This window comes from Cricetulus griseus, chromosome 4 (genome assembly GCF_003668045.3).
Source record: "Cricetulus griseus strain 17A/GY chromosome 4, alternate assembly CriGri-PICRH-1.0, whole genome shotgun sequence".
NCBI classification, from domain to species: domain Eukaryota; kingdom Metazoa; phylum Chordata; class Mammalia; order Rodentia; family Cricetidae; genus Cricetulus; species Cricetulus griseus.
Genome location: NC_048597.1, coordinates 90,594,742 through 90,610,571, shown reverse-complemented (window position 1 = coordinate 90,610,571; position 15,830 = coordinate 90,594,742).

The following is a 15,830-nucleotide window of genomic DNA, read 5'->3' as shown; positions in this document are numbered from 1 at the left end:
CTGAACCAAGCCATTTATTGGGGGTTCCATAGGATTGTGGGCATTCTTCCGCCAATAACTGGAAAGCCTTACCCAACGGAGATGAGGGCTTCTGCCTATAACTACATAGATTGAGCCTCTGCCCTAGTCTTCCCTGGCATACATGTAGACTATTCATACACACATACATACATACATACATATATACATTCATACATTTTGTTGGGGGGGTTTGTTTGTTTGCCCCTCCCCCCCAAAGGGTTTCTCTATTGCTTTGGAGCCTGACCTGGAACTCACTCTGTAGACCAGGCTGGCCTCGAACTCAGAGATCTGCCTGCCTCTGCCTCCCGAGTGCTGGATATACATACATTTTGTATGTATGCACAGTGTGTGTGTGTATGTGTGACGTCAGCCTAGTTGGGATCACTACAGAACTCCTCACAGTAGTGGTTGCTTGGCTTGGACAGTCACTCACAAAGGGTCTTGGTGTGCCAAAGCAATAAGGTGGAGAACTCTACATGACTGTTAACTCCCATCAGTCGAGAACAAGACCACTCTCACAATTTAAAGCCAAACCTGAAGCAAGCTTTAATTAAATACTGGCCAGGTGGATGGGCTCAGGCCAGGTTCATCTCTGGGTTTCCAGAAAATGGCCTTGAGTCATGGTTTGCATCGGCTTAAGTATTTCCAATCCAGTAAATGCACAAGTGGCTTGCTATCTCCCAGAAGCAATTCCCTCCAGCATTTCAAGAACTGTCTATCCTTGGGCAAGTGTCTTGCAGATCAGAAGTATTTTTTGTTGTTGCTTGATTTTTTTGTTTTTGTTTTTTTGAGACAGGGTTTCTCTGTGGCTTTGGAGGCTATCCTGGAACTAGCTCTTGTAGACCTATCCTGGAACTAGCTCTTGTAAACCAGGCTGGTCTTGAACTCACAGAGATCCACCTGCCTCTGCCTCCCGAGTGCCGGGATTAAAAGTTTACACCACCAACACCCGGCTACTAAGAGGCATTTTTTTGCATGGGTCTCTTAGGTACAGTAATTAAAACTTAACATGTAAGTTTGGCTCCAGGTTCCCCTCTTGCATTGTATCCTAAGTCAAATTTTTTACTCTGATGGGTACCTGTTTATACTGGGATCTAAAAACCATCAGCTTAATGGTACAAGACAGGAATTATCATTTACTTAAGGTATCAATAATGCAGGAGCCAACAGACCCCCTGATATCCCACTCTTCTGGCCTCCCCATATGCATGTACGGTCACACACTTGCATACTCATACTTATATCACATGAGCACTTAACAAATCAAGTCTAAACCAATTCTCCAGAAACAAGTCAACTATAATGCGGCACCTTGACCCTGTGTAAAAATGTGAGTTTTGAAGTTCCTGATACAGGTTTACTCAGTTAACAGGATTTACCTATCATCTTAGCAGCTGTGTGACTTGAAGAACTTTGGGTATATCAGTACTGCCTCTACCTGCCCCGCAGTTTACAAAAAGAATCAGTTGCCGGGCTTTGGTGTTGCACGCCTTTAATCCCAGTGCCCGGGAGGCAGAGGCAGGCAGATCTCTGTGAGTTTAAGTTTAGCCTAGTCTACAGAGCCAGTTCTAGGACAGGCTCCAAAGCTACACAGAGAAACCCTGTCTTGAAAACAAAAAAATAAACAAAAAGAATCAGTTACTTGCCTGAACATACCAGGAGCCCTTTAAGCAAATAATTACCATGCAAGCAAATGTACTGATTAAGTTGAATGCTTCTGCAACAATGTAGATGAAAGGGGGTTAAAATACTTGAGAAGACAATTCTCATTCCTTCAGAACAAGGATCTGCACCAAACTAGTCTGACCAGGAAAAGAAATCAGATAAACACTGACAATGCTGAAAGAAATCCTCACTTTACCTGTTCCATTAGCTGGAAAGGCTAGCTGTAGGGGACAGTAAGCCACGCCTGTATCTGGGACACAAACTAAAAAGACATTTCTGAAACCTAGCTTCTAAGATCGACGAGTGTCCTAGTCTGCTTTCTGTTGCTGTAGTAAACACCACAAGGAAAAGCAACGTGGGAAGGGAAGGGTCTGTTTCATCTTACCCTTGCACATCACAGCTGGTCACAGAGGAAAATCAGAGCAGGAACCCTGAGGCAGGAGCTGAAGCAAAGACCATGGAGAAGCTCTTATTACTGACTTGATTTTTCACGGGTTTCTCGGCCTACTTTCTTATACAACCCAGGCCCACTTGCCTGTGGGTGTCACTGTCCACAGTGGGCTGGGCCCTCCCACATCAATCATTAATCAACAGAATATGGGAGCTGGAGAGATGGCTCCGAGGTTAAAAGCACTGGCTGTTCTTCCAGAGGACCGGAGTTCAATTCCCAGCACCCGCATGGTGGCTCATAACTGCCTGTAACTCCAGTTTTAGGTCATCTGACACCTTCACACAGATACACATGCAGACAAAACACAAGTGCACCTGAAATAAAAATAAATTACTTTAAAAAAAATCAAGAAAATGCCCCACAGACTTGCCTGCTGGAGCAATTCCTCAATTGAAGTGTCCTCTTTTGTTGACAAAAACTAACTGGCAAGCCGGGAGGTGGCAGTGCACGCCTCTTAATCCCAGCACTCGGAAGGCAGAGGCAGGTAGATGTCTGTGAGTTCGAGGCCATCCTGGTCTACAGAGTGAATTACAGGACAGCCTCCAAAGCCACAGAGAAACCCAACTGGCACAATTGACCCTTTGTCAACATGACACACAAATATATCACTATTAAACCATAACCTTTCTTTTCTCAAGACAGAGTTTCTGTATGTGGCCCTGGCTGTCCTGGAATTCACTCTATATATCAGGCTGGCCTCAGACTCAGAAATCCACCTCCCTCTGCTTCCTGAGTGCTAAGATTAATGGCATGCACCTACCATACTTGGCTTACACTATTTATCTTAAGTAACAACAAATTCAGTCTAAGGCTTATGGGACTGTTGCTTAATGAGATAGCCAAATAGACCCGAAGTGAACGACTCATGGTGATGGGGGGAGGAAACCCTGCACACCTTTAGAGATGCATCCAGAAAACACCTGACACTTACCTTTCTCAGGAAGTCATATAAGGAAACATTATCATTATCACTACTGGAATCTAAAAACCAAGAGTACCAATGATTTGCATCAAACAAAAAACACTGGATATTGAGACTTTTTGTTTTCTTTTTGGTTTTTGGAGACAGGGTTTCTCTGTAGCTTTGGAGGCTGTCCTGAAACTAGCTCTTGTAGACCAGGCTGGTCTCGAACTCACAGAGATCTACCTGTCTCTGCCTCCTGAGTGCCGGGATTAAAGGCGTGCACTGCCACCGCTCTGCCTTAAGAAGTCTTATACAGAAACAGTTTCCCTTGATTCCTACATCTTTCCTAATCCTAGCCCTCAATCTAACTCCAGTAGTTACTCTACAATAACTTTAGCCATAACCATAACCTTGTATCTATCTCTAGAGCACACTGTATCAAAGCCTAAGTTTAAGACTTAACCCTTGTTCTACCCCCAGCACAATTCCATGAATAAAGGCTAACATTCATAACATACCCCTAAACAAACACCAATTCCCAAACATATTCCCAACTCTAAAATTAACTAACCCTAACCTTATCCTCAACTAATTCTAACCCTAGAACTAACCCAAACCCTAACTCTGGACGTAACATTAAAACTTGTCCTGCCCCCACACCATCACCCAAACCCTAATGCTAAAGGAACAAATAAACCCAAGTCTATCTCCATAGGCCTAACCCTAACTAGCCCTATTCTAGCCCTAATTGGCCTAGAACAAAGCCTAATCTTAGACCTACCCCATTCCCTAATCATACCAGTAACCCTAATCATAGCCATAAAACCGGACATAGACTTCAGTCTGCTCCTAGCCCAAACCCTAACACTGTATATTTGTAAGCCAGTCATAACCCTGACCTGAGCTCTAATTCAAGTATTAAACACAACTCTAATGATAATTTAGACCAAACCAAAAGACAGTCGTAAACTTAAACCTAGTCCTAAGTCTATCTATATACTTGTCCTAAGAGTAGTTCTAGCCCTAACCTTAGCCGTAGTCACAACCATATAATTAGCTAAAACCCTAACTCTAACCTAAGTCCTGAACATTTTGTTACCCTAACATTAATCATATACTTAAAATGAACCCCAACCCCAGACATAAGCCTAGCCCTAAACTTCTCTAAACATATACCTAACTCTAGCCCTAAACCTAGAATCTGACATTAAAATGAACCCCAACTCTAAACAAAAAGAAAAACATAACTCATATTCTAAACTTAACCTACCCATTGTCTAAGCCTTGCTCTGATCACAACATAAAACTAAACCCTAACCTTAAACCCTAACCCTAGTCCTAACCATAACCTTAACCCCCAAAGTAATCCCTAACCCTAATGCTAATCCTTGACATTGATCTAACTCAAACCCTAAGATAACCATAAATCTAACCATACACCTGGACCCTAGACATAATCTTAACAGAATCCTAGCACAAATACTAGACTTAACGTGAGCACTAACCCTAATTCTAGCCTTAACCCTTGCTTCAGTTACTTTAGTCATAACACAAACTCTAGCCCAATCCCCAATCCTAGCATTAACCCAAAATGTAAGTTCACACCTATCATAGCCCTAGCAATAAACCTGACATGAACCATGTCTAGAATCACAACTCTATCTGTAACCTTTTTTTTTGGGGGGGGGGGTTGTTCCAAGACAAGGTTTCTCTGTGTAGCTAGGTCAGCCTAGCAAACATGATGGGTTCTCTTTTTTAAAATTTTTGTTGTTGTTTATTCTGAGATGGGGTTTCTCTATGTGTAGCCCTGGCTGCCCTGGCACTCGCTCTGTAGACCAGGCTGGTCTTGAACTCACAAAGATCCACCTGCCTCTGCCTCCCAAGTGCTGGGATTAAAGGCGTGTGCCACCACCACCGCTGCCCAGCTCTATCTTAAAACTAACCCTAGACCTAAACATAATTCTAGTTCTAATCCTAGGCATACCACTAAATATTGTCCCATCGATAGCCAGTAACCAAGTACTAACCTTAAATTTGACCAAACACTAACCCTAGTCCCAGCCCTCTAACCTGAGCCTACTAACCTTACACCTTATGCCTAACATTAACAATTGCCCTAACCTTCTAGGTGGTAGTGACACAGACCTTTAATCCCAGCACTTGGGAAGCAGAGGCAGGTAGATCTCTCTGAGTCCAAGGCCAGCCTAGTGTAGGACAGCCAGGGCTATACAGAGAAACCTGTCTTGAAAAATGAGGGAAAAAAAGCCCTTCCCTAACCCTGGAACACTAACAATTATCTTAGTAATAAACAGAAGCCTAAGGGTAGGCCTAACCCTAACAATAGTACTAACAGAATTAATAACCAACCCTAGCCCTTGCCAAAGATCAAAATCAGCCTTAACTGTAATACTAAACATACTTTAGTCCTAACCCTAGACTTCATTCTAAACCTATCCTTGCCACAATTCTAATCCTAACCTAATCATAACCCAAGATCATACCCTAGGCCTAATCTCAACTCCTGAGATTATCCCTGACCCTAAACCTAGACCTAAACTCATCTTTTTTTTAAAAAGACTTTTATTTATTATGTATACAACATTCTGCTTCCATGTACATCTGCACACCAGAAGAGGGGACCAGATCTCATAACGGATGGTTGTTGGCCACCATGTGGTTGCTGGGAATTGAACTCGGGACCTCTGGAAGAGCAGTCGGTGCTCTTAACCTCTGAGCCATCTCTCCAGCCCAACCTAAACTCATCTTAACCCTACACCTATCTATAATCCCAATACTACCCCAACACAGGCCAAGTCCTAATAATAACAATAACCATAATCCAAACCTTAGCCCTAAACTTAACACTCAAACTAATGCTACACTTAATGTACACTTTAGGGCTCACCTTAATATGAACCCTAACCATTGCCCCAGCCCTAAACCTACAATGTTCTAGCAATGAACCACATAATAAAGCTAGCTCTAACTCTAATGTTAGTTCCATTTATAGCACTAAACCTTGTCTTGCCAGAATCAAACCTAGCCCTAAACCTAACCAAAACCCAAAACTTATCCTAGCCCTAAAACTAAGTCTCACCTCAATACCAATCCTAACCCTAGATTCAAGCTTAACCCTAAATCTACCTACACCCCTAACCCTTACCATAGCCTAATTGCCAACCCCAGCCTTAGCCATAAACACTAACCAAACCACAACCATAAAATTAACCAAAGGCCTAACTGAAAGTCCAAGTCTAACAGCAGCCTTAAACCTAACCCCAACTGGAACTCTAACCCTGACTTAAATTCAACTCTAACCCAATCTAGAACTTTAAGACTAGCTCTAATCCTAAATAACCTTAGACTCCATATAATCCTAGCTAACCTATAACTCTTAAACCTAAACCCAGCCAAGCCGGAACCCTAATTTTATCAACAAATTTAGTCTTAGCTATAAATAAAACCTAAACCTAACCACACTCTAACCTAAGAATGCTCTGGACCTAAATCAGTGTTTCTCAACCTGTGGGTCGTGACCTCTATAGGGGTCAAATGACCCTTTCATAAGGGTCATATATCAGATATCCTGCATATCAGATATATACATTGCAATTCATAACAGTAGCAAAATTACAGAAATTAAATAGCAACAAAAATAATGATATGGCCAGGCAGTGGTGGCACACGCCTTTAATCTCAGCACTTAGGAGGCAGAGGCAGGCTGATCTCTGTGAGTTCAGGGTCAGCCTGATCTACAGAGCGAGTGCCAGGATAGGCTCCAAAGCTACTCAGAGAAACCCTGTTTTGAAAAACAGTAATTTTCACTGAGCGTTGGTGGCGCACGCCTTTAATCCCAGCACTCAGGAGGCAGAGGCAGGTGAATCTCTGTGAGTTTGAGACCAGCCTGGTCTACAAGAGCTAGTTCCAGGACAGCCTCCAAAGCCACAGAGAAACCCTGTCTGGAAAAAAAATAATTTTATGGACAGGGGTCACCACAATATGAACTGTGTTAATGGGTCGCAGCATTAGAAAAGTTGAAAAGCAATGCCCCAAATAAAAACATAACCTTAATTGTAACCCAATAACTAACTCTAGTCCTAATCCAAACATTAGCCTAGTTCTAGCCCTAATATCCCTACCCTAATCATAAACCAAAAACACTAGCACAAACCTTAACAACCCAGCCATAAACTTAAGATTGATTTATTTTTCATGTATACAGTGTTCTGCCTGCATGTATACATGCAGGCCAGAAGAGGGCACCAGATTTCATAATGGATGGTTGTGAGCCATCATGAGGTTACTGGGAATTGAATTCAGTGCTCTTAACCTTTGAGCCATCTCTCCAGCTGCCCTAGAGCAAATCTTAACACTAATATTAAACCTGAATCTATGCATAATTGTGTTTGTGGTGGTCCCTGCAGGTGCCATACAGGGAAGCAAACCACATGAAGAGATAAGAGTGAAAACTTGGTGCAGATTGACCCGGATCAGACTTTGAGGAGTCTAATAACAGATGGTTTATTCCCAATGTATTTAAGCTTCCTGGTATAATACAATCCCCGGTGCACAAAGAAGCATAATCACATTGAAACTCAACTCAGGATACAACTCATTTCTACATAGAAGATGGGTTCTAGAGATAAACTACTTGTACATGCTTAAGGGCCTAAGGGTCTGGCCTGGTCTAGGTCACACGGATAGCACAGAGGTCATTTGGGCTGTTATCCACTTCTGGTCCTGGTTGTAAGAGCTTGATATGGCCTGACCCTACAGATAACACAGACCACCATGCTGTTAATCACTTCCAACTCTCAGCTTTCTGGATGGGAGAACAGGTTTTTCACCCCTCCAATTGGAAAAACAATACTGTGTGCTTAACATTCCTAGTTTCTCTGGAGATTTGTAGGCACAGGGCCCTTGATGCTATGCTCCCAACACATAATCTTAACCATATCACTTAATCCTAAATTTATGTCCAACATAACCCTAACTTTACTGCTACCAAAAATTATAACCCTACACCTGTCCCTAACCCTAATAACAATCTTAGGCTGAAAAGTAACTCCAGCCCTAACCATAACTCTAGCAGTAAAGGAACCCTAACTCTAACCCAACCCTATTCCTAACCCTAACCCTAACCCATCCCCAGCCTAAGCCTAACAATGAACCAAGACCTAAACCTAACCTTAACTCTACCTATAACCCTAACTCTAATCATAATAAAACCCAAACCCTAACCTTATCCCAAGCCCTAAACCTATGCCTAACCCTAATACTTCCCTAAACCTAGCCCTACTTAACACTAACCTAAAGTCTAGCTATAGTCCTATAGCTAGAACCCTAGCACAAAATCAAATCCAAACCTAACCAAAAGCCTAATGCTCACTTAACCATAAGCCTTGTCCAGTTCCTAACCTTCACCCTAACAATAATTATGACCCCAACTCTAAACATAAAGCTAGCCTTAACAAGCTCTAACTTTAAACCTAAAGTTAACCATTAATTTAATTCTAAAACTATCTCCAAACCTTAAAACATTAAACCTTCACAGTAAAAACTAAAAGTAGACCTAGTCTAAATACTAAACCAAGCATACTTTTTAAACACACCCCTAACCCTAAGCCAAACCCTAAACCTAGCACTAACCCTACCCAAAGAAAGCAATAAACCAAAGTACAACCCAAGCCATCTACCTAGTCATAACCTTAGTCCTAAGCTTAAAGCCAGCCATAATATGATCCCTAATCCTAGAATAACACTAACTATAACACAAGGTTATATAACTAACTATAACTAACACAAGGTTAACCCAAGCCTCAGCTATGACCATACCTAATCCTAGCCCTAACAGTATCCCAACTATAGCCCTAACCATAACAATAGATCTGTACCTATCTGAAACCAAACCCTATAATTAACCTTAAATCAAGGATAGAACCTAACCATAAGCATAACCCTAAAATGAGTCACTGCCATCACATTTAGTCATCAAACTAACACTAACACTAGGCCTGCTTGTAATGATAAACCTTGTCAACATCTTCAAATAAAAATAACCGTAACTTGAATAGTAATCTTATCCCTAGCAATGATCCTAAGCCTATACCAAGTTATAAACCTAACCTTAATTTCAGTCCTAATCATAAATAAGTCTGGACATAATTGTAGCAAACTTTCTTGTCAGACTATCTTTGGATCGCCAGGCCCCAAATAATGACACAGAGACTTCTTATTAATTAGGAAAGTTAGGCTCGCCAGGTGGTGGTGGCACACACCTTTAATCCCACAGAGAAACCCTGTCTCGAAACTGCCCCCCACCAAAAAAAAAAAAAGAGAGAGAAAGAAAGTTAGCCTCATTCTCAACTAGCTCTTATAAATTCTATGCCCTGCCATGTGGGTGTTTTACCTCTCTTCCCCTCTATATGCCCAACTTGTTCTGAGTCTCGTTGGTGTCTCATGCAAGCCTAGTTTTATCTCCTGAGTTCCTCTCTGCCTGGAAGTCCCACCTATTCTCTCCTGCCTAACTATTGGCCACTAAGCTCTTTATTGAGCCAATAACGGTGGCACATCTCCACACAGTGTAAACAAATATTCTGCAACCCCTAAGTAATCCTAACCATAACTCAAGCACCAACCATAACCATAGTACTAGCAATTATAGACTAAAAATAACCATAAGCCTAACGATAGTCCTAAGCCTAACAGAAGCCATAACATTAACCTTAGGACCAGCTCTACCCCTAACCAATACTAGGTCTAACCATAATACAAGTCCCAGCCATAAGCCTAGAAATAAGTCTAAACCAAAAACCAGCCCTAATCATAACACTAACACTAACCCAACCTCTAACCCAAACCACATCCCTAATCTTTACTCTAACCCTATCTATAGCCATAACACTGAGCTTTGGAACTGACCTAATCCTAGCTCTAACTTTAAATGAAATCCTTAACATAACTTTAACTGTAGCCCAAATCCTAACCCAGAACCCAATGAAGTCCCAGCCAAATCTAACAATAATCCTAACACTGACTCAACCCAGCCTATACCTAACCCTAGAAAAACGCCTAATCCTAACCATAGGCCAAAACCTAAAACTATCCCTAACCATAACACTTGAATTTAGAACTAACCATAACCCAAACCCTAACCTTAGGTGTAACCCAAACACTAGCCCAAGCTCCAACAGTATTATAAGCAGAAGCCACAGCCTAAACTAAACCTTACCCCTTAATCGAACTCTACCCATAGTCTTAACCCTAAGCACTGACATAGTCCTAATCCTAAACCTCTTACAAAACCCTAAACATGTTCCTTACTCTAATTGTAGCTCCAGCACTAACACTAACTATAGCCAAAGATCAGGCCAGAAACATTTTCCTGACCCTATTCTAAGTATTACCCATAACCCCCACAATAGGCTTAACTCTAACCCAATCCCTAACATTAACCCTAGCCCCAGCCTTGAACCTAACCCTATACATAACCCTATCTATAAATCCAATTGTAAACATAACCATTAACTATAACACTAACATCTGACAGAACCTCAACTGCAACCTATATGCAATCGTAACATAACCCATAGACTTAGCACTAAGCTTACCCTAAAACAAACCTAGGCCCTAATCATAGCCTGAAACCTAACCCAAGCCATAACCTTAACCCCACATTTAAACATAACTATAACCTTGAATCTAACACTACACAGAACCTTAACTATACCTGTTTGTAACACAAGCCCTAGCCTAACCACCCTAACCATAGACTAGACCTAACCACAGACCTAACCATAAAGCAAGTCTGACCATACAACTAACCCTAGCTATATGCCTAAATATCACAAAGCTCATCCTAACCATGGGCCTAAACCTAAAATTGTTCCCAGTTATATTACAAACTCTAAACCTACCATAACCATAATCCTAACCATTGAACAAAAAACCCAAATGTTAACCCTTAGCCTAACTCAAATGCTAACCCCTAGCTCTATCCCAACTCTACCACTAATCTTAACCCAGTCCTAAACCTAAACTTAGATTTAAACCTATTTCTTTTGTTTGTTTTTCAGTTTTCTTTTTTTTTGTTTTTTTGTTTTTGGTTTTGTTTTTTGTTTTTCGAGACAGGGTTTCTCTGTGTAGCTTTGGAGCCTATCCTGGGCACTTGCTCTGTAATCCAGGCTGGTCTTAAACTGACAGAGATCTGCCTGCCTCTGCCTCCCTAGTACTGGGACTAAAGGCATGCGCCACCACACCTGGCTTAAACCTATTTCTTGATCTAAACTCCTAATTCTAAATCTCTAATGCTAACACTAACCCTCTAACCATAACTGTCTACAATTATATAACACTAACTCTACTCCCACCCTTTTGTCTAACCTGGTAATACTAATCCTAACACCATAACCCTAACCCTAATCCTAACAGTAATCCTAACCCTGAGCATTTAACTCTAACCCCTAACATTACATATGACAAAGATAGGAAATACATGCTTATGATCTTATAATATATACCTACATATGATCAAGCTGAAAAAATACAAGTATATAAACATGCATATATTATACACCAATATATTACAGATCTAGGAAATGCATGTATGTGAACCTACACATATAAGCCAACCCATGACAGAGTTGGAAAATGTGTGTCAACATGGACATACACATCTACATGCATTTATACCTATATCATGCCTGGTCTTTGAAAAATATGTGTGTGGACAAGAACATCTTCATCTATGTATGACAGAACTAGGAAATACAAGTGTGTGAATATGCATATAAACACATAATATAAAAGTTAGGAAAGGCAACCAGGTGTTGGTGGCTCATGCCTTTATTCCCAGTACTTGGGAGGCAGAGGCAGGAGATCTCTGTGAGTTCAAGGCCAGCCTGGTCTACAGATTGAATTCCAGGACAGGCTTCACAGAGAACCCCTGTCTCAGAAAAAAAAAAGATAGTAAAGCATATGTGTGAATTTATGTGTTCGTGTTCACACATGAGCTTCTTAGTTTTCTCATATATAGCAAATATGGTCATGTTTCTATACATGTATGTTTTAATTCTGTCATATGTAGGTATAAATATAAGTTTGCACACATGTATTCCCCTAGCTCTGTTATATGTAGGTGTATATGTTCACACAAATGTATTTCCTTTTTCTTTCGTATGTAGAGTATATGGCCAGTGTCATGGAACAAACTTTTTGTACACAGTGTGAAGATGTGTCTCTGTGATTGGTTTAACAGAGAGCTGGATGGCCAATAGCTAGGCAGGAGAGAATAGGCAGGACTTCTGGGGAGAGAGAGGAACTTGGGATGAATCTAGGGTTGTGGATTTCACCAGCAAGACAAGGAGGAAGTCAGACATGCGTTATGGAGGAGAGGTAATGAGGCAGGTGGCAAAACTTACGATTAATAGAAACAAAATAATTTAAGTTATAAGAGCTAGTTTGAAACAAGCTTAAGCTAAGGTCAAACTTTCACAATTAATAAGTCTCTGTGCTGGGCAGTGGTGGTGCATGCCTTTAATCTCAGCACTCAGGAGGCAGAGGCAGGTGGATCTCTGTGAGTTCGAGAATAGCCTGGTCTACAAGAGCTAGTGTTCCAGGACAGCCTCCAAAGCCACAGAGAAACCCTGTCTCGAAAAACCAAAAAAAAAAAAAAAGTCTCTGTGTTATTATTTGGGGGCTGGTGATTCCTAATGCAATGGTTAATGATGCCAACTTGAATGGATCTGGAATCATGCAGCAGACATTTCTCTCTGGTCATGCCCAAAAGGGTTTTTTTCCTAGACTGGATTAGCTCAGGAAGCCAAATGTAGAAAGCACCATTCCATGAGCTCGAGTTCCTCTCAGACTGAATAAAAAAGAAAGAGTGAGCCTGGAAGCGGTGGCATATGCTTTTAGTCCCAGCCCTTGGGAGGCAGAGGCAGGCAGATCTCTGTGAGTTCGAGGCCAGCCTGGTCTACAGAGTGAGTTCCAGGACATCCAGGGCTACACAGAGAAACCCTGTCTCAAAAAAAAAAAAAAAAAAAAAAGTCAACGGAGCACCAGCGTTCACCTTTCTCTGCTTTCTGAGGATAGATGCTATTGTTGACATGCCTTCCCCTCCACGATGGACTGTACCCGTCAGCTGTTCGCCAAAAGAAACTGTTCTTTCCTTATCATTTTTTGTTTGTTTGTTTTTTTGAGACAGGGCTTCCCTGGGCTTTTGGAGGCTGTCCTGGAACTAGCTCTTGTAGACCAGGATGGTCTCAAACTCACAGAGATCCACCTGCCTCTGCCTCCTGAGAATCAGAACTTTATAATTATCGTTAGTTATATGATGAGCTCCATGATAACCTGGGCTACGTGAACCTCTGCCTCAAAAGTCTCCCTAACAACAAAAATTAAGTAAAATTAAAAAAAAAAAGAAAGCAAACTGGGGGTGGGGTGATGGGATGGCTCCATGGGCAAAGGGCATTTGCCGCCAAACTTGACAACCTGAATTCAAAACTGAGAACCACAAAGTGGACAGAACCAGCTGGGATTAAAGGCATGTGCCACCACCGCCCCCCCCCACTTTCTAATAAACCTTCTCACTTAAGCTTTGTCTGCCTGGCGTGTTTGTGTGTTGTATATCTGGGTACGTCCATGCGTGTCCCTGTCCCCCCACCCCCCCTTGCCTGCCATGGAATCTGCCAAGATCCCCCAAGCAAGGTCTCCCGGAGCTTTATCCTAACATTGTGTTTGTCAGGTATTGTGTTATAGCAATGCATATTATAATAACAATGTACATAGTATAATGTATATAGTAAAAGTTAGGAATAAATTCTAACTGCAAAGAACACTGATGGGCTCATGCAGGTTCCAGTGGGTGTCAGGAGAGCACAGGCTCTTCCACTGGCCGTAACATCAAGGATGTAACAATGGGCTAGCCCGCATCTCGATTGCATTAAAAGTGCGGAGAGCTTTTACATTTGGACATGTGGATATTTTACTCTATTAGCTGTGTCTTTATTCTTCCACTAGACAAACCTATTCAAACCTATTCCACTAGACAAACCTGTTTTTAGCTCGGGTCTTTCACCCACCGGCCATGGCGGATGGCTAGCAAAGACACCTCTAACTGACTGCCGAGCGATCTGGTAGGGCAGCGTAAGGGGAGTGTCTAGGGGTATGCACAGGCTCAGGATTGGTGTGCCTCAGGAGGGCTTGCCCTGTGTTCATTGGCCAATTGGTTGTTATGGCCAATAGGCCCTCCCAGGTGCTATGCTCTGTGCGTCATTGCTGTGCACTTGTCCGTAAAGCACACCCAGAGCCATAAAGCATAGTGCCACCAGCTAACTTCTGATTGGTTCTTTGCCACGAGGCAGGCAGCTAACCTCTAGTGACCAAGGCAAGGTCATAGCAAGCACGCGTTACTGTCATGGCTGCCAAAATGGGGGCTGGTCCCTTCATTTTGGCTTATGATTTGGCATCATGGACCTGAATCTTTATTTATTTTTATTTTTTTGTTTTGTTTTTTTAAGACAGGGTTTGTCAGTAGCTATGGAGTCTATCCTGGAATTCGCTTTGTAGACCAGGTTGGCTTGGAACTCACAGAGATCTTCTGACTGCCTAGACCTCCTGAGTTCTGGGATTAAAGAACTACCACCACCCGATGTGGACCCTAATTTTTAGTCTTTCTTTTGGTATTGGAAACAGAACCTAGGGCCTCAAAACCCAGGAACTAACTTTTTTTTGTTGGGTGGGGGTCAGGGACACACTCTTACTATGTGGCCAAGGTTAACCTGGAATTCACTGCATAGACCATGCTTGCCTTTAACTCACAGAGACACCTTGTTGATGGGATTAAAGGGGTGTGTACCACCATGCCTTTGTTTTTAAAGACAGGATCCCCTGAGGCCTGGGCTGATGTCAACTTACTTATGAAACTGAATATGGCCATGGAATTCTGATTCTCTGACTTCCACCTACAAAGTACTGGGAGTAAAGATAGGGTACTACACTAGGCTCAGGGAAACTTTGGAGGGCCAGACAGGCAAGAAGAACACCTGAGGTGAACTGAATGTCCACACCTATAATCCCAGGACCTGTAAAATGGAGGTAGGAGAATCAGAACTTTATAATTATCGTTAGTTATATGATGAGCTCCATGATAACCTGGGCTACGTGAACCTCTGCCTCAAAAGTCTCCCTAACAACAAAAATTAAGTAAAATTAAAAAAAAAGAAAGCAAACTGGGGGTGGGGTGATGGGATGGCTCCATGGGCAAAGGGCATTTGCCGCCAAACTTGACAACCTGAATTCAAAACTGAGAACCACAAGGTGGACAGAACCAACTCCTTGCAAGTTGTTCCTCTGACCTCCACACGAGCACATTTCCAAGACTCTCTTTCCACATACAAAATAGATGAATGTTAACATTATGAGAAGACCCTGTTTGAAAAACGGGGACTAAGGAGGGTATGGGGTGGGTGCTGGAGAGATGGCTCAGTGATTAAGTGGGACCTGGTTTGGTTCCCCATTCCCATACAGCAGTTCATAACAACCTGTAACTCCAGGATGCAACTTCCTCTGCTCTCCTGCACACACACCGTACACATAAACTTATGTAGGCATACACGTATACACGTGAATAAACAATAAGTAAAGCAAAACAACAGGAAAAAACCCAAAAAACAACTAATAAACAATAAAAACAACCTAGGGGGCAGAGGGAGGAGAGAGATAGCCAGATCTTGGCAATCCCTGTCCGCTCTGGCTCCGCCCATCCCGCTGCTCCTATCCCCTCCAAGT